The following is a 23176-nucleotide window of genomic DNA, read 5'->3' as shown; positions in this document are numbered from 1 at the left end:
GTTTGAATGTGACAACAGCCAGGAACAGCCATGATTAATGAGCAACAGGACAAGGTGTGTCCTTTCATCAAAAAAGAGGAGGCGGAGCCAGAGCAACTTTGATAAAAGAGGAGGCGAAAGAGAAGGAAGAAGAGGATATCTACAGTATGCCCTCAACTTGTCTCTCATTGAAAAGTATAGATGAGGGTCAACATGAGGTGAGCAAAGCGGCGGAGCCTGCAAGAAGCAGCTCTCGTCAACACACGACAACAGAAGATAATCGAGCCCACCGTTGAGGATCGCAAGCAGACGACCTCTTAGCTCCAACATCAGATTGTGATGACATGCTGTCACATGCTTCTGATGCTGCAGATGATGAGTCAGAAGTTGATATTTTATACCAAACACTGGAAATGTTCTCAGTGTTGGAAAATGTAAGATATCTTTTTCCAGATCACTTTGTGGCTGAAGATTCTCTCAGAAGGTAAACTTAAAAATACATGCAAGAACACACACAGGTGAAAAATATTAGTTTGTGGCCAAATATTCACTCAGAACAGTCACCTAAAAATAATCACAAGAACCTACACGGTTGAGAAACCTTTTTCCTGCCCAGTACCTGGCCAAATATTCTCTCAGAAGGGTGACTTAAAAACACACACAAATACCCACACCCATGAGAAACCTTTTTCCTGCTCAGTTTCTGGCCAAAGATTCTCTCAGATGGGACACTTAAAAACACATGCAAGAGCACACACAGGTGAGTAACGGTTTTCCTGCTCAGTTTGTGGCCAAAGATTCTCTCAGAAGGTAAACTTAAAAACACATGGAAGAACACACACAGGTGAAAGAAAATGTTCCTGCTCAGCTTGTGGCCAAAGATTCTCAGAGAAAGGAAGCTTAAAGAGACACACAAGAACCCACACTGGTGAGAACCCTTTTCCTGAAATATAAAGATGCACTTATCTTAGCAAAAACTCGTTATTTTTCGCAAGTCATTAATCCCAATAAAAACAATCCTAAATTATTATTAGTTCAAATTTTAGGTCCGTCTGTCTTAAATATAATTAATCTGTCTGTCTCCTCTGGGATAGTGCCAACAGCCTTTAAAACTGCTATCATTAAACCGTTACTTAAGCGACCAAATCTTGACCCCGACTGTCTCAGTAATTATAGGCCAGTTTCAAACCTCCCAATCATAGCAAAACTTCTTGAAAAAGTAGTAGCGCAGCAGCTTATTGAGTACATGGTCGCCAATAATCAATGTGAATCTTTTCAGTCTGGTTTTAGAACTAATCATTCCACTGAGACAGCACTTGCTAAAGTGACTAATGATCTCCTCATAGCTATGGATTCGAACACTTCATCGGTATTGTTACTACTTGATCTTAGTGCAGCCTTCGACACTGTAGACTTCGATATTTTATTAGAGCGTCTTAAAAGTTGTGTTGGTATGTCAGGGTCAGCACGAGGCTGATTCTATTCACATCTATCAGACCGGACGCACCGAGTGGTCCATGGCAATACGTCCTCTGAGTTCTATAATGTCAATGTTACGCGGATGACACCCAATTATATATGCCGTTATCGATGACAGATCTGCGGGACTGTTGTAATCTTGAGGCGTGCCTTGCGGAGATCAAGCAATGGATGTCTCTCATCTTCCTTCGTCTTAACCCAGATAAAACTGAGATGTTGATAATTGGTCCAACTCGTTATCAACACTTATTTAAGGAAACCACTATAACTATAGATAACCGTACTATCATTCAGAGTGATACTGTAACTAATCTCGGGGTAATATTTGACCAAACGCTCTCCTTTCAAAAGCACATTAAGAATATAACCAGAATTGCGTTTTTTCACCTTTGTAATATTGCTAACATTCGTCCGATCCTCTCGACCGGTGATGCGGAAACTATTATACATGCGTTCATCACGTCGCGCCTGGACTACTGTAATGCATTATTCTCTGGTCTTCCTAAGTCCAGCATCAAAAGTCTACAGTTAGTACAAAATACTGTTGCAAGGCTGCTCTCACGGACAAGAAAATTTGATCACATTACCCCAATATTAGCCAATTTACATTGGCTCCCGGTCCATTTAAGATGTGACTTCAAGGTTCTCCTATTAACCTATAAATCATTGCATGGCTTAGCGCCTTCATATCTCGCCAACCTAGTTGTTCCTTATGTTCCGTCTCGTAACCTTCGTTCACAAAACGCTAGTCTTTTAGTGACACAGAGGGCCAAGAAAATGTCTGCAGGGTCTAGGGCATTTTCTATTTGAGCTCCAGAGCTTTGGAATGCCCTACAAATGGATATTAGAACTACTACCTCTCTAGAAACATTTAAGACACGTTTAAAGACACATTTCTATGATATGGCCTTTAATTAACCTGTAGTGGCCGATTCGGCAGGAGTTTGTTTTTGCTCCCTCTCCCCATCCCCCGTCCCCCCACCCCTCCCCGGCTGGGAGGTGGTTCGGTGGCACTCAAGCTGAGAGCGGCTATCTCGTGGACCACTTCAGGATGAGGGAACTGCAGCTTACCTTCCTCGAACACACTGCCAGGACAATCGAGGGCACCTCTGGCAGCTCTTCGCTTTGACTTGGACATCCACTTTTTCATTGATTTTCATATTAAGTATTTTAGGTGCCCTCTCTGCATCCATTGCAGCCTGGTGATTCTGAAAGGGGGATCCTTCCATCTGTGGTCCCTTCTCAAGGTTTCTCATTTTTCTCCTGGTAGGGTTTTTTTGAGGTTCTCCTTGCCCTTTTGGGAGCTAAAGATCAGGGGATGCTTTGAGAATAAGTGTCAATTGTTTGTCTATGTGAAGCCCTTTGAGACTGCTTGTGATTTAGGGCTATAAAAATAAACTTGACTTGACTTGACCTGCTCAGTTTGTGGCCAAAGATTCTCTCAGAAGGTAAATTTAAAAACACATGCAAGAACACAAACAGGTGAAAACCCTTTTTCTTACTCAGTTTGTGGCCAAAGATTCTCAGAGAAGCGAAACTTAAAAAGACACACAAGAACCCACACTGGTGAGAAAAGCCTTTTTCCTGCACAATTTGTAGTCAAAGATTCTCAGAGAAGGGAGAGTTTAAAACACATACAAGAACACACACAGGTGAGAAACATTTTTCCTGTTTAGTTTGTGGCCAAATATTCTCTCAGAAAATAAACTTAAAATCACATGCAAGAACACACACAGGTGAAAAACCTGTCTCCTACTCATTTTGTGGCCAAAGATTCTCTCTGAAGAGAAACTTCAAAATCCACTATTTGTCGGACCCCACGAGCGGTGACCTTATATGCAAGGCCTTTTTGTTTTTTTTGGTTTGGCGCCACTGTGAGTGGAAGCCTACCAGCAGTGTTCTCTCTTTTGTACTTTATTTTGTTCTTATCTCCTTTTTCTTTCTTTCTATTTGTCCATTCGGCAATGCTGGTGCCTTCGACTGCACCTCGGCGTGTGCAGATTGTTTCGGATCGGATATTTTTTTTCCCTGGGAGCTGGGATGGCTGTACACATCGGTCGTGACTCTACGATGGCCATCCTGCTCATCCGGCTCATGCTGACCGGGTCTCTCGCCTTGGCCTCGCAGCCGCGACCCGTTTGGGAGGTCCGCTCCCTCGTGCTCGTAGGAACCTTGCCGTACCAGCCCCATGGTGACCATCTGCACGTGTCCCGACTGGGTGCCCGGGACGCTGCTCACACGTTTTCTTGTTTCGTGATGTTTTACGGATTTACGACCACGGTCCATTGGGCGCCGTTGAACTTGACTGCCCTTACACCTGTTTATGGACCCTATTAGGCTATTTTGTGTGTTTTGAGGTGTTCTTTGGAATTGAGGGAGTCTGGTTAGCCGCTGTTACTTTTCTTCTTTGTCTTGTTGCTTTGCTTTGATGGCTTTTAACTTTCGTGCTTACTGGCTTTCTTTGTGGCACCGTTGTGTGGTAGCCTGATAGGAGCCTATTGAGTTGCGCTCATGTCATCTGAGTCTTTTATATACCCGCTCTGTGGTATGAATACTGCTGGGGCCTGAATTTCCCCACCCCCAGAGATCTATAATCAATCAATCAATCAATCAATCAATCAATCAATCAATCAATCAATCAATCAATCAATCAATCAATCAATCAATCAATCAATCAATCAATCAATCAATCAATCAATCAATCAATCAATCATCCGGAGATGATTTTTGTCCGATCGCGCAACTGCAGCGCGTCGCCGACCACACAACTGCTGCTCGCATTATTGTGACAGAGCGGTCGCTAAAATTTACAAAATATTTTTAAAGTCCTGATGTACTTTCCAGAATTTAAGTGGACCTCAGTGCGCAGGGAGCTTAATTTGGTCCGATCGCGCAACCGCAGCGCACCGGGCGCTCACTGTCGCATTGCTTTGGGAGCGTCTTTGTGTTTTAGGATTGCTTTACTGCTCCCACTTGCTTCCTTTGGAGGCACGATTAGAGTTGATGCAATCCTTAGAGTAACGAGAATCTAATAACGAACGGAGTCAGTTGGCATGCGGGTTCTCTCGGCTCATCTCGCGAGGTTCGACAACCGAATTTCGTCCGACATCCGAAACAAAAAAAAAATCTCGAATTTTTTGTTCAAATACTGATTTGTTCGAGAACGGGGACATTCAAAAACCGAGGCTCCACTGTACAAAAATTTAAAACCAACCTTCGACGGGGATGAAGCTGTGAACCCAGGTGTGCAGACCACAACGGACTAGCATTTCATCGCCATAACCTCTCAGCCACCTCGTCTTGAAAGTCTTGTGTTGACAAGTCACGGTATGTATGTTGTGCCAAGACACTTTGGATGTGAAGATAATGAAAATCCGACTAGGATGTGATTTGAAATGATGAGTGGCAACCCATCGCCTAAATATCTCAGCCATCGCATCTCATGCATGAGTTGTATGGGTGACAGGATATGGTATGTACGGTTTAGTATAAGCCGCAAGGTAAAATGATACGATACTTTAGATGTGAAACGAAGAAGAGCTAAGCCACAATAGAAGTGACACTGTCAACAAAGAAAAAGGTTTTTTCAATGTTGTCTTACCCCAAATCTTTGGGATCATCGGATCTGCACAGTTGGGTAGTTCCACCAACATTTTAAGATTAACATTCCTTCATGGTTTGCCTGGGTGTCCTGGCTGAAGATCCTATATAAAAGACCCTAAACTTATTGTGATATCATATCGGTCATGATCGTATAGCATGGTGGCCGTAGCATCCTCGGAACGAATCTGGGTCATGGCGTAATTAAATTACTTTGCTGAATTTGTCCGTTGTTCACTGTTGCCAAACAGACTTCTGTTGAACACAAGCTTCCAGACATTACGTCCACCTACGTTTTAACATCAACTTTATTTTATAAAGTTCTTCCTAATTCATCTTGGCGAAACTCCCTCAGGCGTTCCCATCTTTTTTTTAGGCCTGACTGCCACGAGGTAGCGGTAGACACACAATTATGACCCTGGAAGTGCACGCCCAAACCGACTATGATATTAATCAGAATTCATTAATCACTGAAATCCAGTCCTCAGGTCCATGTCATATTCGCTATCAATCGGAACGTAACGAAGCTGTTTCTACCCAGTCACGAACTGGGGACTTTTCGCGTGTTAGGCAAACGTGATAATCACACTATGGAAACATCTGCTACGGTGGTGCACCTTACTTACTGGCCCAAAGTGTCCCTCATTCATTCACATCTTCAGTGAAACCTCCCCAAATCCCCATTCAAACATGCAAAGTATACTATTCGACATGAAAGCAAATCCATTTGTATCATATAAGGACTTTTGACTTGTGATCTGGTGCTACCTCTGTGGAGTTTGTAGGTTCTCCCTGTGCCTGCGTAGGTTTTCCTTGGGTTTTCCTCCCACATCACAAAAACATGCTTGGTCAGCCGATTTAGTAATCCAAATTGCCCATAGGTGTGGTGCAAGTGCGAATGATTGTTTGTCTCTGTGTGCCCTTCGATTGGCTGGCAACCAGTTACAATATGTCCCCCGCCTACTGCACCATTGGCTGCTGGGATAGGCTCCAGCTCGCCTGCGACCCCCCGCGGTACAGATAATGAACGGAAAGGATGGAAGTGAATGGGGATCCAATTAGGGCCTGAAGAGGGAGCCACAGCAATGTGCAGATACTCTTATTAGTTTATACAAACATATATACTTCATCATATCAATCAATGTGTAAATAATTTACCCAAACATAGTTGCTCAATCAGAGCACAGACACAGCACACAGAGCTTTGTGACTTTCACTTACACATAGGCAGTGAGCACAGACACGGCACACAGAGCTCAGTAAAGTTCCATGGCGCATAGTCACAAAACATTCAGTAAATAACAGGATATTCAGGTGATAACAGAACATACCTTATCCTTCCCTCCCATTCCCTTCCTTGTTAAAAGTCCCAATGATCATCGTCACACACACATCTGGGTGTGGTGAAATTTGTCCTCTGCATTTAACCCATCCCCATGTGATTTTAATCCATCCCCTGGGGGAGAGGGGAGCAGTGAGCAGCAGCGGTGCCGCGCTCGGGAATCATTTGGTGATCTAACCCCCCAATTCCAACCCTTAATGCTGAGTGCCAAGCAGGGAGGCAATGGGTCCCATTTTTATAGTCTTTGGTATGACCCGGCCGGGGTTTGAACCCACAACCTTCCAGTCTCAGGGCGGACACTCTACTACTAGGCCACTGAGCTTGTTCCTGCTTTTGGTCAGTATAAAGCCTTCTGATCTGGAGTGTGACCTTGTTGTTTCTTCTGCTGAAGTGCCTTGTGCACTGACCGCCATTAAACAACCTAATATCTGTTACAAAAACTGTTACTCCACATTTTTGTTTTCCTTGCTTAACGATGGACATCTTGAACACAACGCAACAGCCCGTTTTAGCTATGCTATTCACAGCCTCGGCTTGACAAACTGAGCTTCAATTCCCTGACACAAAGTTTAAAATCAAAAGGATCTTAAGACTTGTTTCCAACCAGGGACCTTCAGCGTGTGAGGCAAATGTGATGTGGAAACTGCGCTGACACACATAGCCTTTTGAAGAGCCTGGCAAAAGTTATACAAAAGTGCGAAACCTAGTTTTCACCCAGTCTCAAATCAGGTACCCTTTAGCGAAACGACTTAGCCTGGGCTCGGCAAATAGGGCTTCAATTCCCCGGCGCGGAGTTCATTTCTTTGAATGAAAACATTGCTTTTGCTGGCACAGTTTTGAAAAGCAAATCAAAAAGTTCATAAGTGCCTGCTTTCTTCCTCACTCACTTTTGTTGAACTTTTGCCGGGCTTCTCAAAATGCTTTGGACGTCACAGCAGTTTCCATAGCGTAGTGGTCATCATGTTCTTCGAAGATGCGAAACAACCCCTGTTTGAGACTGGGTGGAAACAACGTTTTCTAAATTTATTTGTCAGTGTTGTCTGCTTTGCAAAGTGTGCCAGGGACACCTCTGCAAATGTGAGCCAGAAGCTCTCTGAGTCAGCAACAGCCAGGTGTGCGACACTCCGCTAAAATGCTCCCCTGACCACGTGTAGGGCGAAACCAGCCTCTAATCTGTGTTTCCATTTTTTTTTTTTTTTACCTTTAACTGTCAAGCCAACTCTTTCCTTCTTGGCTTGGCCAGCTGACTGCAGACCCACTCCAGAACTGCCTCCAGTTCATCCATCCAGAAGACATTCAGTGAGTGCAACTTATCAGGGTACAACCTAGTGGAGCCTAATCTGTTGGTTCATGGTCACCCCTTATGAACGTTAAAACCTTTTCATGCCCATATCGCTTATTTCGAGTTGCTTTTATTGTTCATCTTGTCATTCGATGATATTCTCATTCTTGGCTATCCTTTCGCCATAGTTAGTTTATTTTTTATGTATTCATTATAATTTCAATGTAGATTTGGTAAATAATGTCCACATTATACAGCTGCATTGAGTATTGTTTGTGTGTGCGTGTGTGTGTGTGTGTGCGTGCGTGTGTGCCTGTGTGTTCATGCGTGTGTGTGCGTGTGTGTGTCTATTCCATGGTGTAATGGTTAGCACTCTGGACTCTGAATCCAGTGATCCGAGTTTTAAGTTTCAGTGGGACCTCAAATATTTGGTCATATAGTATTTGATAAAGTAATCACATGTTCTCCAAGTTACAATGTCAACTGGTGGAACTTACTTTAGATCTTGGATGGTTTTAAAGCTAATGCTCTTCTGGATTACCGTGTAATCGGTCGAGACCGGCTTCCTGCTTATCCGGCTGGTGCTGACGGGTCCCTCGCCTTGGCCTCGCAGCCTTGCAAGCCCCGTGGTGACCATCTGCACGTGCCCCGACTGGGTGCCCAGGGTGCCTGTTTTGTGATGTTTTCACCGATTCACAACCACGGTCCTTTGAGCGCCGTTGAACTGGACTGCCCTTTCACCTGTTTATGGACCCCGTGGAGTGTATTTTGTGTGTTTTGGGGTGTTCTCTAATATTGAGGGGTGCTAGTTGGCAACTGTTACATTTTTTCCTTTGTCTTTTTGCTTTGGTTTGCTGTGATGTCTTTGTGGCGCCGTTGTACGGTGCCTTATGAGAGCCTATTGAGTTGCGCTCATGCCATCTGTGTGTCTTTTGTGTACCCGCTCTGTGGTATGGGTTCTGCTGGGGCCTGAATTTCCCCACCCCCGGATCAATAAATGTTCAATCAATCAATCAATCAATCAATCAATCAATCAATCAATCAATCAATCAATCAATCAATCAATCAATCAATGTTTGCATGCTGTGATTGTGAGCACTCTGAATCTAGCAATACAAGTTCAAGTCTTGGTGGAACTTCCAATTTGTCAAAGTCAAAGTCAAAGTCAGCTTTATTGTCAATTTCTTCACATGCCAAAGACACACAAAGAAACCGAAATTTCGTTCCCCCCTATCCCACGGTGACAAGACATGGCCCACAACAGACAAACAAGTAAACAAGTATAACAAAAACGTCCCGAATAAATAATGAATAAATAACAACAAATAAATAAATAAATAAGAGGAGCAAAAAAAAAGGAGCAAGTGCGCGTACAGCAGACATTCCAGAAAATAGCGCAACAGTGCCGCACGCTACGCAGAAGGGGGTAGCGAGTTCAGGGCCCTAACAGCCTGGAGAAAGAAGCTGTTGGCGAGTCTGGTGGTGCGGGAGCGCAGGCTCCTGTACCTCTTCCCAGAGGGCAGAAGGTCAAACAAAGAGTGAGCCGGGTGACTCACATCTCTCGCAATCGAGGTTGCCTTGCGGGTGAGATGGGAGGTGTAAATGTCCTTCAGGGAGGGGAGCGAAGCACCAATAATCTTACCAGCCGTATTCACTATGCGCTGCAGGGCCTTCAAGTTCTGTTCAGTGCAGTTACCACCCCAGACAGCGATGCAACTGGTAAGGACGCTCTCAATGGTGCCACGGTAGAATGTAGTCATTTACATGGAAAAAAAAAAATTGAAAATTCCAATTCAGTACTTTGTGTACAGCCCTATGAGTGTGTGAGCCCTGCCTCCACTACTTTTGTCACTTTCGTAAAATGAGCGCTAGTGCATTGTGCTCAGAAAAATTATGCTCCTCCTTCTGCCACTGCTAGGGTTCTATGGTGTAATGGTGAGCACTCTGGACTCTGAAGCCAGTGATCCGAGTTCAAGTCTCGGTGGGACCTCAAATAATTTGTCATTTAGCTGGGAAAAATTTACAGATGGCAGCAGCTTGTGGGCTGCCCCATGAAATCGTATGCTTCCCTACACCTGAGGGTTCCATGAGCACTCTAGAGTCTGAATCCAGTGATCTCAGTTCCAGTCTCGGTTGGACCTCAAATCTTTGGTCATATACAGTCATATGCAAAAGTTTGGGCACCCCTAATCAATTTCAAGATTTTCTTCATAAATCCTTGGCTGTTCGGATCAGCAATAGCAGACAGACACAGTGATATTTGAGAAGTGAAATTAAGTTTATAGGAGTTACAGATTTGTCAAGAAGAATGGTCCAATATACCTTCAACCAGAATCCACACTCTCATTGGAAGCTATAGGAAGTGTTTAGAGCAGTGGTTCTTAACCTTGTTGGAGGTACCGAATCCCACCAGTTTCATATGCGCAATCACCGAACCCCTCGTTAGTGAAAAAAAATACATATATGCCTCATAAACTGTATGCATTGAGGATGGGTCGACTTCCATGCAGCACAACCAACGTGTGGAAAATATTATGCGCACGACATTTCTTCTCGAAAGCATGGCTTGAAAGAAGGTCCAAAGCAGACAAACTCCAAACAGCAGAAGATGGCTTGATTCCATCGACCTCTAGGTTATGGGCCCAGCACGCACCCGCTGTGCCACTCTGCTGCTCAGTGCTAGAAGTTCTTCAAGTCCTCTAATCGGCAAACAAGCATTTGGTTCCAACTCGCAAATGGATTCTGATTGTCACTCATATTGTTCATTACATTATGAACAAAGCTCAGTCGGGCAGCACTAACCTGGATGCTGGTGGAGAAACCAACTTTTTATCCACTTTCATGTTTTAATAGAATTGTCAACAAAATTCAATGTTGGAACTGCAGCTGGTAGGTAGTGTGGCTGAGCGGTCTAAGTTGCTGGATTTAGGCTCCAGTCTCTCCTAAGGCGTGGGTTATAATCCTCTGTCAGTTCCGTACTATTCTTCTGGCCCAACTCTTTTCGGTGCAGCCGTTGTACATATGATACCCTGGAAAGTTCTTGGCGAATTATCAATCTTTGCCTTTCATGTTCATCGGGACTACCCTTTTAATAGGTACCTACACTGTGTAGTTGGATAGAGACTGGTCAAAGGGGACACATATATGCCTCAAGAACTTCATGCATTACTGCGAGTGAAGAAGAGTGAACAAATAAGTCGGCAGACAGGTTTGCCGATTTATTAGTGCCCAGAAGAGCAGCACTCTGTTCCGTACTGTAACCTGTTAGGTTTGTTCCCAGTTCTTTATCTTTAATGCTCAATATGCTAACAGTAATTACCAAGAGGCAGCCTTCACAGTTTAACTATTTAATGTATGCCAAAATGATCGATGCACAGCTGTGGAGGCTTTTCTGCGAGATGCAAAAGAAGGTCCCTCTCCCAGCGCCAAGGTTCCTGCTCTTATACTACTCTGGCCGCCTTCCTGCAAGGAGGCGACTCTGCCTAGCCTGTGTGATAATGTGTGACCTTGTCGTCTTAACCGAGAGCGACTTCTACATATGTGCAAAGGGTGTCATAGAGTAGAGAAAGCTAATAAAGCAAGAGAAGGGTTACAGCGATATAATGGCATAGCTCACGCTCCCTAGCTAATCACATGTGCCAAAGAGGCCTATTCTAACAAACCGTTGGTGAGAATGGGTAGACGGGGAAGCCTGTAAGCGTGTCCCTCACTCGCATACTCCATCGCTTCTCTGCCTTTTGGCTAAGATCAAGTGTAGTATCTGTTAGAGATTTGTTCACTCCAACTTATTTTGCAAGAACCACACGGGAGACAAGCAAGTTATTTTAGACACCTGCAGGTGGAGAGTTCACACGTTGAAGGAGTGAAGTCTGAAGCTCCCCCAACTGCAAGGACATATTTATTAAGAGAAACAGAGTGGGGGTATGGGTAGGCTGAATAGAAAGCCCTTGTCCTCTAGTCTAAACATCTCAGGGGATGTTTTACGATCTTGTGATAAGGAGGACAAGGTAAGGTATTTATTACCTGTTGTATTCCAACATAATCCTATGATAAGGATACTCTGTAAAACCCTAACAGTATCTGTTCTTGGGTTTGGGGGATTAAGAGAGCTGACCGTAGAAGAGAGAATTTTAACCATAAAAGTGGTGATTTTACCCTTGCTTTTACTAATCACTTCTGTTTTCATCCCAACAAGTAAGTTGCTTTTAGAATTGGACCGAGCCATTTTTTACTTCACCTGGAAATCCAAGTCAGAGGGACTGAAGAGGGACACCATGAAGAAAAAGAAAAAAAACGGAGGAGAAGGAGTCCCGGAGTTAAACCTCTTCCTCGGTAGAAGATATGTTGCCCTGCACCTGTGAAGCGCGCTTTGTTACACCAAATGCACCGAAAAGCCAAGCAATGACACGATTCCGGATGGGCTCATACCTTTGGAAAATAAAGCTAATACCCACCGACCAAAGAATTCCTGTGTCTTTTAATCTGTCACCTTCTTATTCCTTAGTCAAGAAGTTTTTGAAGAACTTTAAATTAGAGCAAGAGAATAGTGAAATTTTAACAAATCACAGGTCTATGATCTCTGTCGTACAGGAGCAGGAAGCGGCGTGTCCAGTGCACGGGCTTGCATTCGGCGAGCCCACAACAGTTTGACACAATGTCAACCACCGCGCCCTCTCGAAACAAACCCCGGGACCTGTTACGGGTGGTGGCCCATGATGTCCTCCAAGTCAGGTCCGTTATGCACTCCCGGGGCATGTCAGCGCTCTCAACGTGCCCCCGACCTGGCTGTGGCGCCCAGGAGTCGGTGTTGCACCTGCTCTGGTAGTGCAGGGCTGCTGTAGACTTGTGGGCGACCTGCAATTCCCGGCAAGGGAAGCGCTGTATGCAGACCTTGTACTCTATGGGGTGAGCCCATTGAAAATCAAGCAAGAAGACTTTACAAAGCAGTGGCTCACCTTTGCTGCCATCAAAGACGCCATGTGGACTTCCAGAAATTTGCTGGTAAGGAGGCACAGACATCCTAGGAGCCATGTTGTCTTGGGCTTCATGCCCCTGGTAGGGTCATCCATGGCAAACGGATCCTAGGTGAGGGGCCAGACAAAGCACGGCTCTCACAAGCCCCTTATGAAGAAAAACATAAATGGATTCCGTTTTCCGAGGTGGGGCTCGAAGGCGAGCGTCAACGCCGGGTCAAACGCACCTCTTTCCATAAGGCGGGTTTGTCTTAGCCGGGTTCGGAGATTCGTCCGTAATCTAACCACCCGAGTTAAATTAATTAATTTCGTTTTTTTTTTTTTTGTATGGCGCCGACGTGAGTGGCAGCCTCCCAGCAGTGTTCTCTCTTTTTCTCTTTATTTCCTTCTTTTCTCCTTTTTCTTTCTGTCTTTTTGTCCATTCGGCGATGCTGGTGCCTTCTACCGCACCTCGGTATCGCTTTGGATATGATTTTCTTTTTTTTTTTTCCCCTGGGACCGGGATGGCTGCGCACATCGGTCGAGACCGGCGTACCTCTACGACGGCTTCCTGCTTATCCGGCTGATGCTGACCGGGTCCCTTGCCTTGCAGCCGCGACCCCTGTGCTCCCTCGTGCTCGTCAGAACCAGCGACCTTCGCCGTGCTAGCCCCGTGGTGACCATCTGCACGTGCCCCGACTGGGTGCCCAGGACGCTGCTCACACGTTTGCCTGCTTTGTGATGTTTTCACCGATTCACGACCACGGTCCATTGGGTGCCGTTGAACTGGACTACCCTTACACCTGTCTGTGGACCCCGTGGAGGCTATTTTGTGTGTTATGGGGTGTTTTCTGATATTGAGGGGTGCTGGTTGGGCACTGTTACTTTTTTCTTTTGTCTTTTTGCTTTGCTTTGATGGCTTTTATCTTTCGCACTTTCTGGCTTTCTTTGTGGCGCCGTTGTATGTCAGCCTTATGAGGGCCTATTGAGTTGCGCTCATGCCATCTGTGTGTCTTTTGTAAACCCGCTCTGTGGTATGGATACTGCTGGGGCCTGAATTTCCCTGAAGGAGTATTCCCAAGGGATTAATAAAGTTGAGTCTAAGTCTAAGTCTAAGTCTAAGTCTAAGTCTAACTTCACCGGAATCAATCTAATTTCTGTACGACGCCAATCCCTCTCAAGTCACCCGAAGCTCGAGCCGAGTAACTCAATTCGAGGCAAGACTTCGAAGTGACCGCATCGTATTGATGGCTCCCCGCTAATGTTTGAAGTTCTTATTATGTTACGGATATTTTTAGATGTCTTTGTTAAGACCTCAGGGATTCGTTTGTATAGCGCACCCAAGCACTAGTTTTGCCGAAGTAAATGTTGATATGGGTCTGTTCCACTTGGTCGCTCATGCAGCGAGCCGACCAACTTGTTTATTCGAAAGAGAATCGAATTAATAAAAGTGTGACAATAATAGCATTTAAGAAGAAAATTACTGCACTTTATATTATTAATTCCAACTTCTTATAAGTAGATCTAGCACTTAAAGGTCGGAGTGCTTCACCCCACTTGATTGCTTTAAAAAAGAGTAACAACTTTCTTAAAACAAATAAAAATGTTTTACTCTATTTAGATTTGCCCAGTAATTAATTTGGAAGGCAAGTCTATTTTTCGACCGCGTCCTGTTTAACTTTTGACGCGGCCCGACAAATTTAGGAACTGGGCCGCGCCCGACAGACAATCGAAATTTTTTTATCCTTCACCAACTCTAATAATCTATTTTAACCATCGCCGTTATTTTATCTAGAGGAAGTAAATTTTCAAACGAATTAACATTTAACAAAATTAACTTTTCCCTTAAATATTTACGAAAGTTATTTAATTCTCTAACATGTTCGGAGTTGCTTTTTACGCGGCCCGTCAAAAAGGGGAAACAGGCCCGCGCCTTTCAAATAATTAAATTATTTTTAGTTCTACACTAAACCGATAATCCGAAATTTTTTTATCCTTCACCAACTCTAATAATCTATTTTAACCATTGCCGTTATTTTATCTAGAGGAAGTAAATTTTCAAACGAATTAACATTTAACAAAATTCACTTTTCCCTTAAATATTTACGAAAATTATTTAATTCTCTAACATGTTCGGAGTTGCTTTTTACGCGGCCCGTCAAAAAGGGGAAACAGGCCCGCGCCCTTCAAATAATTAAATTATTTTTAGTTCTACACTAAACCGATAATCCGTTGTAAGCACTTTCGTTAATTTATTCAGACGAAGCAAACTTCCAAACGGATTGAAATTAACCCGTGTCTTAAATAACTACGGGAGTTATTTAATTCTCTAAAATTGTCTGAGGTTGCTCTTATTTATTACGGTCCTAAGTTATACCATAATAATCCCCTGCACATTAATCAAATCGTCAAATCAACCCCAAACATTCGATTGCACATTCAGTACAGATCAGCGCACATCGAAGTAGATAATATACAAAACACATTTATTGACGAAACATGAAATCGAATTACAAATCTCAATTACTCCAGAAACCGAACAATTCCACTCACTGATACCCGTGTTAATAAAATCATTCAATCCCAGAACAATTCGATTGCAAAACACAGTTCATGACAGAGGGAAAAGGTAGATACCAGCTGCGTGCAATTTCTGGTGGAAGCAAAGTCGAGTGATCAATTCGATCTTACTTCTAAAATCCAAATTAGATAAACAGGCTGGCCTCGAGGGAGCCGGCGGCCCGATGACTATTTCCCACTCTCGCTAAAATACATAAAAGTCGTTTTCCCTCACCTAATTTCTCCTGTAAAGTTGTCCAGTCCAATTTTTTTGAGTAAATCCAAGTTAATTTCAGACCAGCGATCCTGCGTCTCGCACAAAGATCCCGGGACTCTGGAAAAAATCTTGAAACTCCTTCGGGCTTCTTCACGTATGAGCGCTCTTTGGGGGAAAAAGCCCCGTAGCTGCCCCTGCAGAACTTTTTATAGACTTGTCTGGTACCTATATTCTCTCTATAGGATAAGACCGCCTAGTTTCCCACGCCCTATAGAATCTGGTCAGTTTTCCCACGCTGTATAGGGTTTGGACAATTTTCCCCCTCTCATACACCTGCTGTCCTTCAGCAGATGTTTCCGCTTTGACCAGGCATTACTTTCCACCAATGTACAGCTAGCCGCCGGTAAAGCCTTTCACTTCCCCTTTTCTTCACTTCCTGTTGCATGAGAATAATTTTTAAAGTTACGCTTCAATTAACTCTGAAATAAAAATCTAAACCTTTGATCTATTTCTTTAACCAATTTATGTCACGCCACTATTCTCATAGTGACGGGTCTCTTGATCGAATTGACTAACAATATTGCTTTAGCGGTTACAGAATACCTTTTTAGCCAAGCAAAGAAATCAAAAAGTAAAAATCACATTTGTGCTTCTCCAAACAATTTATGTCACGCCACTATTCTCATAGTGAGGGGTCTCTTGATCGAATTGACTAACAATATTGCTTTAGCGGTTACAGAATACATTTTTAGCCAATGAAGTGAATTTTGAACTTTAGGCGTATCTGTATGTTGCATTAGATGATCCAATAGTAGCAGTAAGACTATCAAACTATATTTGCTGTACAGAGAAGCTTTAGTTTCAGTAGTGTACAAGTACTTAGTAGAAGATAGAAGGGCCAGTTGTCCGTGACCAGGGAGAATTCAGTTTCAGCAATGTGTGCAATCCTATAATAAGGTACAGTGGCTGTTGTCGTCCATCACAAACAGCGCTGGTCAAGATCTCCTTTTTAGGACTGAAGTAAACTAGTAGATTGAAAACTACAGCTGTTCCCCAAAGCCGTGACATCAGCTTCTTGTCAGGTATAAAAGCTACGGGCCTGACAAGAGGGGGGGGGGGTTCGCTCTAGCGGGTGCCAGCGGTCTCTCATTCCAGTGGGGGCTCGCTCTAGTGCGGGCTCGCTCGCTCCCTCTTTTGGGGGGAGGGCTTTTTTTTACATCCATGCCTTGGGCCACTCAACTTTTTGGAAAGACTTCACTCTGACATCGGTTGAATAAAATCTTTTCCCAATCAGCCGTGGTCCCTGAATTGCTTATTTTTCTGAAAACAGCCACCGACCACCGAGTGTTTTTTGGAGACCAGCAAAGCAGCAAAAACCATATACCACACCAAGCAAAGAAATCAAAAAGTAAAAATCACATTTGTGCGTCCATGCGTGACTCACACTCTGACACCGTGTTCCTGTTTTATTTCTATTTTAACTTGCTTAGCTTATTCTGGCCCCTTTTTTGGTCTCATGTTTTGGTCTGGCGCCATCCTTTGGACAAATTTGGAATTTCAGCTCTGCCAATTTATTCCTGTGAACAATCCATTTTTTACCATTTGCACCTTATTTTCCCCCCATGTTACATGACAGATCTGATATGTATTTCTGAGCACTTTGAAATAACATGTTTTTTGATATATTGCCTGAATAGCTTAATGACCCTTAAGGAACTGTTCAATGCATGGCTGACTATTTTCTAAATCACGGACACTGACAAAGTTGTCTAAGAATGTACAGTACTTGATTATATTTTATGTATTGACTAATGCTTGATGCTAGTTTTCGATTACGACTGAACGTTCTGGACAAAGGAAAATATTTAGCCTAACAAAGAAAAGATATGGTTGGAGGCATGATTAAACTAAGAATCTGATGACGTAAGCAAGTACATGGAGTATCAAAAGAACAAACAAACAAAAACATGGTGAGTACAAACTTTGCATAGTCAGGGAACATTAATAAATTGATGATGTCACAGCCAAAAGCTCACATAATTCCGTACAAAATGACAAAAATGAAAGAATGATGAATGGGCGGTGTGCGGCAGTGGGCAAAGAGGATGTATGTGCAAGAATGGTTTACTGGAAGGAGCCTTGGAGATAAAACCGGTAGAGGTGCCAGAGGAAGAGTGTTAGAGATTTGCTCACTCCAACTTATTTTGCAAGAACCACACGGAGACAAGGCAAGTTCTTTTAGACACCTGCAGGTGGAGAGATCACTCGCTACAGGAATGAAATCTAAAAGTCTCCTCCCTGCAAGGGCATATTTATTAGGAGGAACAGAGTGGGGGTGAGTGGACAGGTTTGGTGAACCCCCGGCCTCTGATAAGATCAGAGCAGGGGGTGTTTTACACTGTTGTGGGAAACAGAACAACTTTGATTGCTTCCCCTGCAGCTGGTCAATCAAGCAGAGGAAGCAACCACTTCATCTTACTCTGCATTGTGAGGGCAAGACAAGATTGATTTAATCATTATAGTCTACATTCCAACATAATCCTACGATAAAGATAACCTGGAAAACCCTAACAAAGAGCGGCAGAAGGAAAACAACCAAGAACCCGGCCAAAGGTGATCGCCAAGGCCGAAAGACGGGATGGAAGACAACAGCCCCCCCACACACCGAATCGCCCATAATCAGCACCCACCCCCACAGAACCAGCTCTCACCGAATCAGCACCCACTCCCATGGAATCAAACTCTCCTGCGAACTTGCCACACCCCGATTCATCACCCATCAAACTCGGCCAACACTAGCATGTGCAACTGAATATAAGCTGACCAAAGAACCTTGAACGTTGCCTTTTCTGAATGGAGACTTTCTGCTCTTGAGCATGGTCGCACGAAAGGCCCAGCGCTGTATTGTACTTTCCTGAAAACAGAGCTTTCTAAACAAGAATTGTGATTGAACTCAACCAACCTGTGTAAGTCTAAATTCCGTTTCGGTGTCTTAGCCTTTTCCTAAAACTGAAAAAAAAAAAAAAAACGAGCACACAGTGAGTAAATGGAATAACAGGTGATTGGCTATGGCTTTTGCCGTGAGGCGCGAATAGCGCGCTTCCCAAATTGTGGACCAAAATCCAACAAATGGTGACCATCCAACGTGATTTCTTCAGAAGGGAAAGTGCATGCTCCAGGAAGAATTCTTCCTTCTCCGCTCTTGCTCAACAATATTGCAGTCCGATCAGCACAAAAGGTAAGGGGGAACCTTTTTTTTTTTTCAATAAAACCTCCCAGTCCAGCAATGTTATGAAGTGAAAGCAGAGTAAAATTAAAAATGAATAATTTTAGCTCTGTGTTCAGGAATGGTGGTTGTATATACATTTATGATTGTATGGATGATTTCTTTTTGAAAAGAGAAAGGTGGTGAGGACTTCGTCTGATCACCGAAGGGTGCTCACACCGCTGGAACTTGTGGGATGCCAATGGCTAGCATATGGGCACCGGAGTGGCTTCAATAGTAGACGCTTAGGGACTTTGTACTGTTGCCTAAGGTCAGGGTCGATTAGATCGGCCAGGCCAACAATACGAGTCAGGGACTCGTGAAAGAAAAAAAAAGGTGAAGGCATCACTGATATAGCAGGACGGATGCCTGGCGACCTTAATAGAGACCTTAGAGGCTTATATTGTTGTCTAAGGTGAAGGGTAACTGGGTTAACCAGGTCGCTACATAAATGTTGAAGTGTGCTTATGTTGACATTGCGTGGAAAGCAAGCTTGGCTGTCAGATGGGACAGCGACGCAGCTGGAGTCAAAGTTAAAGTCAAAGTCTGCTTTATTGTCAATTTCTTCATATGCCAAGACACACAAAGAGATCGAAATTACGTTCCCGCTATCCCACGGTGACAAGACATAGTTCACAATGTACATACAAGTAAACAACACAAGAAAATAAAACAAGAAGGCACAAACAATGAATAAATAAGAGTGATGAATCAATAATAAATAAACAAATAACACAATAAATAAGTACAGGACGCTACGCAGAAGGGGGAAGAGAGTTCAGGATTCTAACAGCCTGGAGAATGAAGCTGTTGGTGAATCTAGCGGTGCAGGAGCGCAGGCTCCTGTACCGCTTCCCAGAGGGCAGAAGATCAAACAAAGAGTGAGCGGGGTGACTCACATCACTCACAATTGTGGTCGCCTTCCGGGCGAGATGGGAGGTGTAAATGCCCTTCAAGGAGGGGAGTGAAGCACCAATAATCTTACCAGCCGTGTTCACTATACGCTGCAGGGCCTTCATTTTGTATGCAGTGCAGCTACCACCCCAGACAGCGGTACAACTGGAGAGGACTCTCTCAATGGTGCCACGGTAGAATGTAGTCATGACGGCCGGAGGAGCACTTGCTCGCCTGAGTTTCCGCAGGAAGTACAGGCGGCGCTGAGCTTTCTTCGCCAGTAACGCGGTGTTGGCGGACCAGGAGAGGTCCGCACTGATGTGCACCCCCAGGAATCCGGTGCTGCTCACCCTCTCCACCACAGCACCGTCGATGGTCAGCGGGTGTGACCCTTCCGGAAGTCAACAACAATTTCCTTGGTCTAGTTGATGTACATAAACTATTCATGTACAATAATGCGAAATTTAATCAGGATGTGTCACAAATCAAAAGGCACGTTTAACTCCCATGCTAATATTCTGCGAGCAAGCATAGCTAGATAGCTGGGCCAAGTTTGAGAACCAGTTAGTGAGCTCGAACCTAATAGCTGGTTGAAGCGCTGGTCTTGGTAAGCAGGATCGAGTCCTGATTTTGATTCTTCTATCTGTACAAGTTTGAATGTGACAATAGCCATGTCTAATGAGCAAAAGGACAAGGTGTGTCCTTTAATCAAAAAAGATGTGGCCAAAGATTCTCTCAGAAGGGACATTTAAAAACACATGTAAGAACACACACAGGTGAGAAACATTTTTCCTGCTCAGTTTGTGGCCATAGATTCTCTCAGAACTGTGGTAGATTGAATCGAGCACTCATCCTGATGAACATTTGGACTCTGAGTTACAACATTCTCAGACTACTGCAACAGTGAACTCACCACCACTGGATCCGGTACCACACACCCCTTATCCTGTGTCTGAGAACAGCAGACCCACATGCTATACCAGGAGTGGCAGAGCAGTTAAGCGCCCTGCCAGGTACACCGATTGACTTGAAGTGATGTTGTTACTCAGTGCTTAAAAAAAAAAAGGATGGAGAAAATAACGGGTGGATGATTTGTGTTTATCTTGAAATGTTATAAAATGTTATAAGTTCGAAGAGAAAGTAAAAAAAGAAAGGTCAACATGATTCGCCAAACGATAAGCTCAACAGAATAGCTTGTTGAAAGCCATTTGGTTTATTGAAACATGCCTTGTTTATAATTGAAATATGCATGTTGCAATTTTGATCAGTGTTGATACGAAAGAGTTGAGGTAACTGATGGATAAACTACTTCTCAGTTGGAAAAGAGGGATGTGGTAGATTGGATCGAGCACTCAGTGCTCGACTGTGTTTGTCTGTCAGTACTGGAGGTTCAGTGATTGTGTGGTCAGGTCTGTGTGGGGTCGTGACGGAGCACCCGGTAAAGATCGGCTCGTACTGCATCTTTGCCTCCGTGTGTTATTGTTTGAGCAATCAATAAGCAACCCACTATAAGTGATGTTAGGTTACGGATTTTAGTTATTGATCTGACTCCAAATTGCGATCAACACTGTTAGGGTTTTTCAAATTATCCTTATCGTATGATTATGTTGGAATGCAACCGGTAATAAATAACCTACCTTGTCTCATCCTACACAAGGTCGTAAAACATCCCCTGATATGTTTTGACTAGAGCACAAGGGTTTCCTTTTCAGTCACTCTCACCCCCACTCTGTTCCTCCTAATAAATATGCCCTTGCAGGAAGGAGACTTTTCAGATTTCATTCTTGTAGCGAGTGATCTCTCCACCTGCAGGTGTCTAAAAGAACTTGCCTTGTCTCCTGTGTGGTTCTTGCAAAATAAGTTGGAGTGAGCAAATCTCTAACATTTTGGTGCCGAAACCAGAGACCCTCATACCCATCATCTGGCTGACGGAGGACGACGCGCTGTACACCGTCGACGGGCCAGCGTCCACTAGCCGGACCTGGTAAAGAAAGACCTGGGAAGGAAATTCTTCGCTGGGCCAGCATCTTAGGTCTGCCTTCGTCTGACAGAGGTGGATTGACGGGACCCGGCAGTGCAACGAACCAGGGGACAAGTAAGTTAAAGGCCTGAAATTGTGTTGTGTTGTTAAACGCGTAACACATAGAGGTGCACGGGAGCCAGCTTGGGTTCAAGTCCCAGTGGAAGAAACAGGCTAAGAAAGGCAGAGCTTCTTTTTCGTTCATCGAAGAACTGTGTAGACTCTTCTTTGTCTGTTTTTCCGAGCTGAGGGATCTGGCTTGGGTTAAAGTCCCAGTGGAAGAAACGTGCTAAGAAACACGGAGCTTCTTTTTTGTTAATCAAAGAAGGGCATAGATTTTTCTTTGTATGTTTTTCCAAGCCAAAGAATAGCTTGGGTTCAAGTCCCAGTGGAAGAAACGGGCTAAGAAAAACAGAGCTTCTTTTTCTTAATTGAAGAAGGGCGTAGATTTTTTCTTTTGTCCGTTTTACCAAAGCTGTTTGGGAGGGTTTTACACCCATCCCTGGATAGGCCTAAAAAAGCGCTGGAGTTTGTGTGATTGAGTGTGTGACTGGTAGGATAAATTGACTAAATAGCAGTTCTAGCATTGATCCACGGCAATAATACAGGCTAGTAATTTGTTGAAAGGTCAATTTAAACCTGCATTGAGGATCCTCAAAGACATAATTAAATAAATAAGTAATAAATAAGTAATAATAATAATAATATTTTTGAGAAAAGGAAATTGTATAACCTAAAATTACTAGAATTAAGATGGGAAATAAAAACGGTAAATCTCTACCTCTTGACGGAGATGAGAAGTACATGGCGAGTAGATTTCTTAATTGTATGCAATATATGCCGAAGTGGAAGAAAAAGTATGGAGTAGAAGGGAAGTTGAAGGTTGAAGTGTGGAAGATAGTAGTTGATGTTTTGGAAGAGAGTGTGGATAAAAAGAAAAATGGACTGAAAAAGAAAAGAAAAGAGAGAGAATTGGATTGTGCTAAAATGTGGTTGAAAGCTTCACAAGAGAGAAAAGAACAAATCCAAAAGACAAAAGATAGAAAGATGAAAGGTGATGAGGCTGAGACTATGTTTGTCAGGCCGGAAGACAATGAGGCCGCAGTGCGCAGGCGCACTGCCGCGGCCACGGCTCCAGCCGACGCTGAAGGGGCAGCTCGAGCAGAGGAGCAAGAGGGGCCTTCCGCTCGTACACAAAACTTGTATCCAAGCTTAACAAACCTGCAGCCCCTCCCCCCCCCCCCCATATAACAGCAAAAGAAGTCAGGGTCACATTACTAGAAGTCCTGTACAAACAAGAAGTTTGACCACTGCTGCTAAATTTTCTCAAAATGTAGACAATGTTGATGTGTGCCCAATGATACAGGTGCCAAACCCTATTGTAGGTGAAGGCCAACCCCCACATACATATGTTTTCCGGCCATGGACTTTGGAAGAGGCAAGAAAAGCAGTTGAAGGGGTTACCCCTGTTGCTGAAGACCCAGCTATATGGGCAGAGGACATGGCTGGAATTATACATTCCTATAGACTGAATGGACATGAGGCAGGAGAAGCTGCAATGTCCTCCTTGGGAAAAGACTGGGCAAA

General features: G+C 43.9%; 1 long non-coding RNA gene, 1 other non-coding gene and 1 pseudogene across 2 annotated transcripts; all 3 read left to right on the top strand.

Annotated features, from left to right (window-relative positions):
- Positions 1-7543: 7543 nt before the first annotated feature.
- On the top strand, positions 7544-12139 carry LOC137840894 (uncharacterized). Its single transcript, XR_011088054.1, has 2 exons — positions 7544-7699; positions 11878-12139. It is a non-coding gene; the product is annotated as an uncharacterized lncRNA (long non-coding RNA).
- On the top strand, positions 9601-9672 carry trnaq-cug (transfer RNA glutamine (anticodon CUG)). Its single transcript has one exon. It is a non-coding gene; the product is annotated as a tRNA-Gln (tRNA).
- LOC125981573 (U2 spliceosomal RNA) lies at positions 11404-11486 on the top strand (annotated as a pseudogene).
- Positions 12140-23176: the final 11037 nt, after the last annotated feature.

Source organism: Syngnathus scovelli, chromosome 14, assembly GCF_024217435.2.
Source record: "Syngnathus scovelli strain Florida chromosome 14, RoL_Ssco_1.2, whole genome shotgun sequence".
Taxonomy (NCBI): Eukaryota; Metazoa; Chordata; class Actinopteri; order Syngnathiformes; family Syngnathidae; genus Syngnathus; species Syngnathus scovelli.
This window is presented reverse-complemented; position numbering and strand designations above follow the sequence as displayed.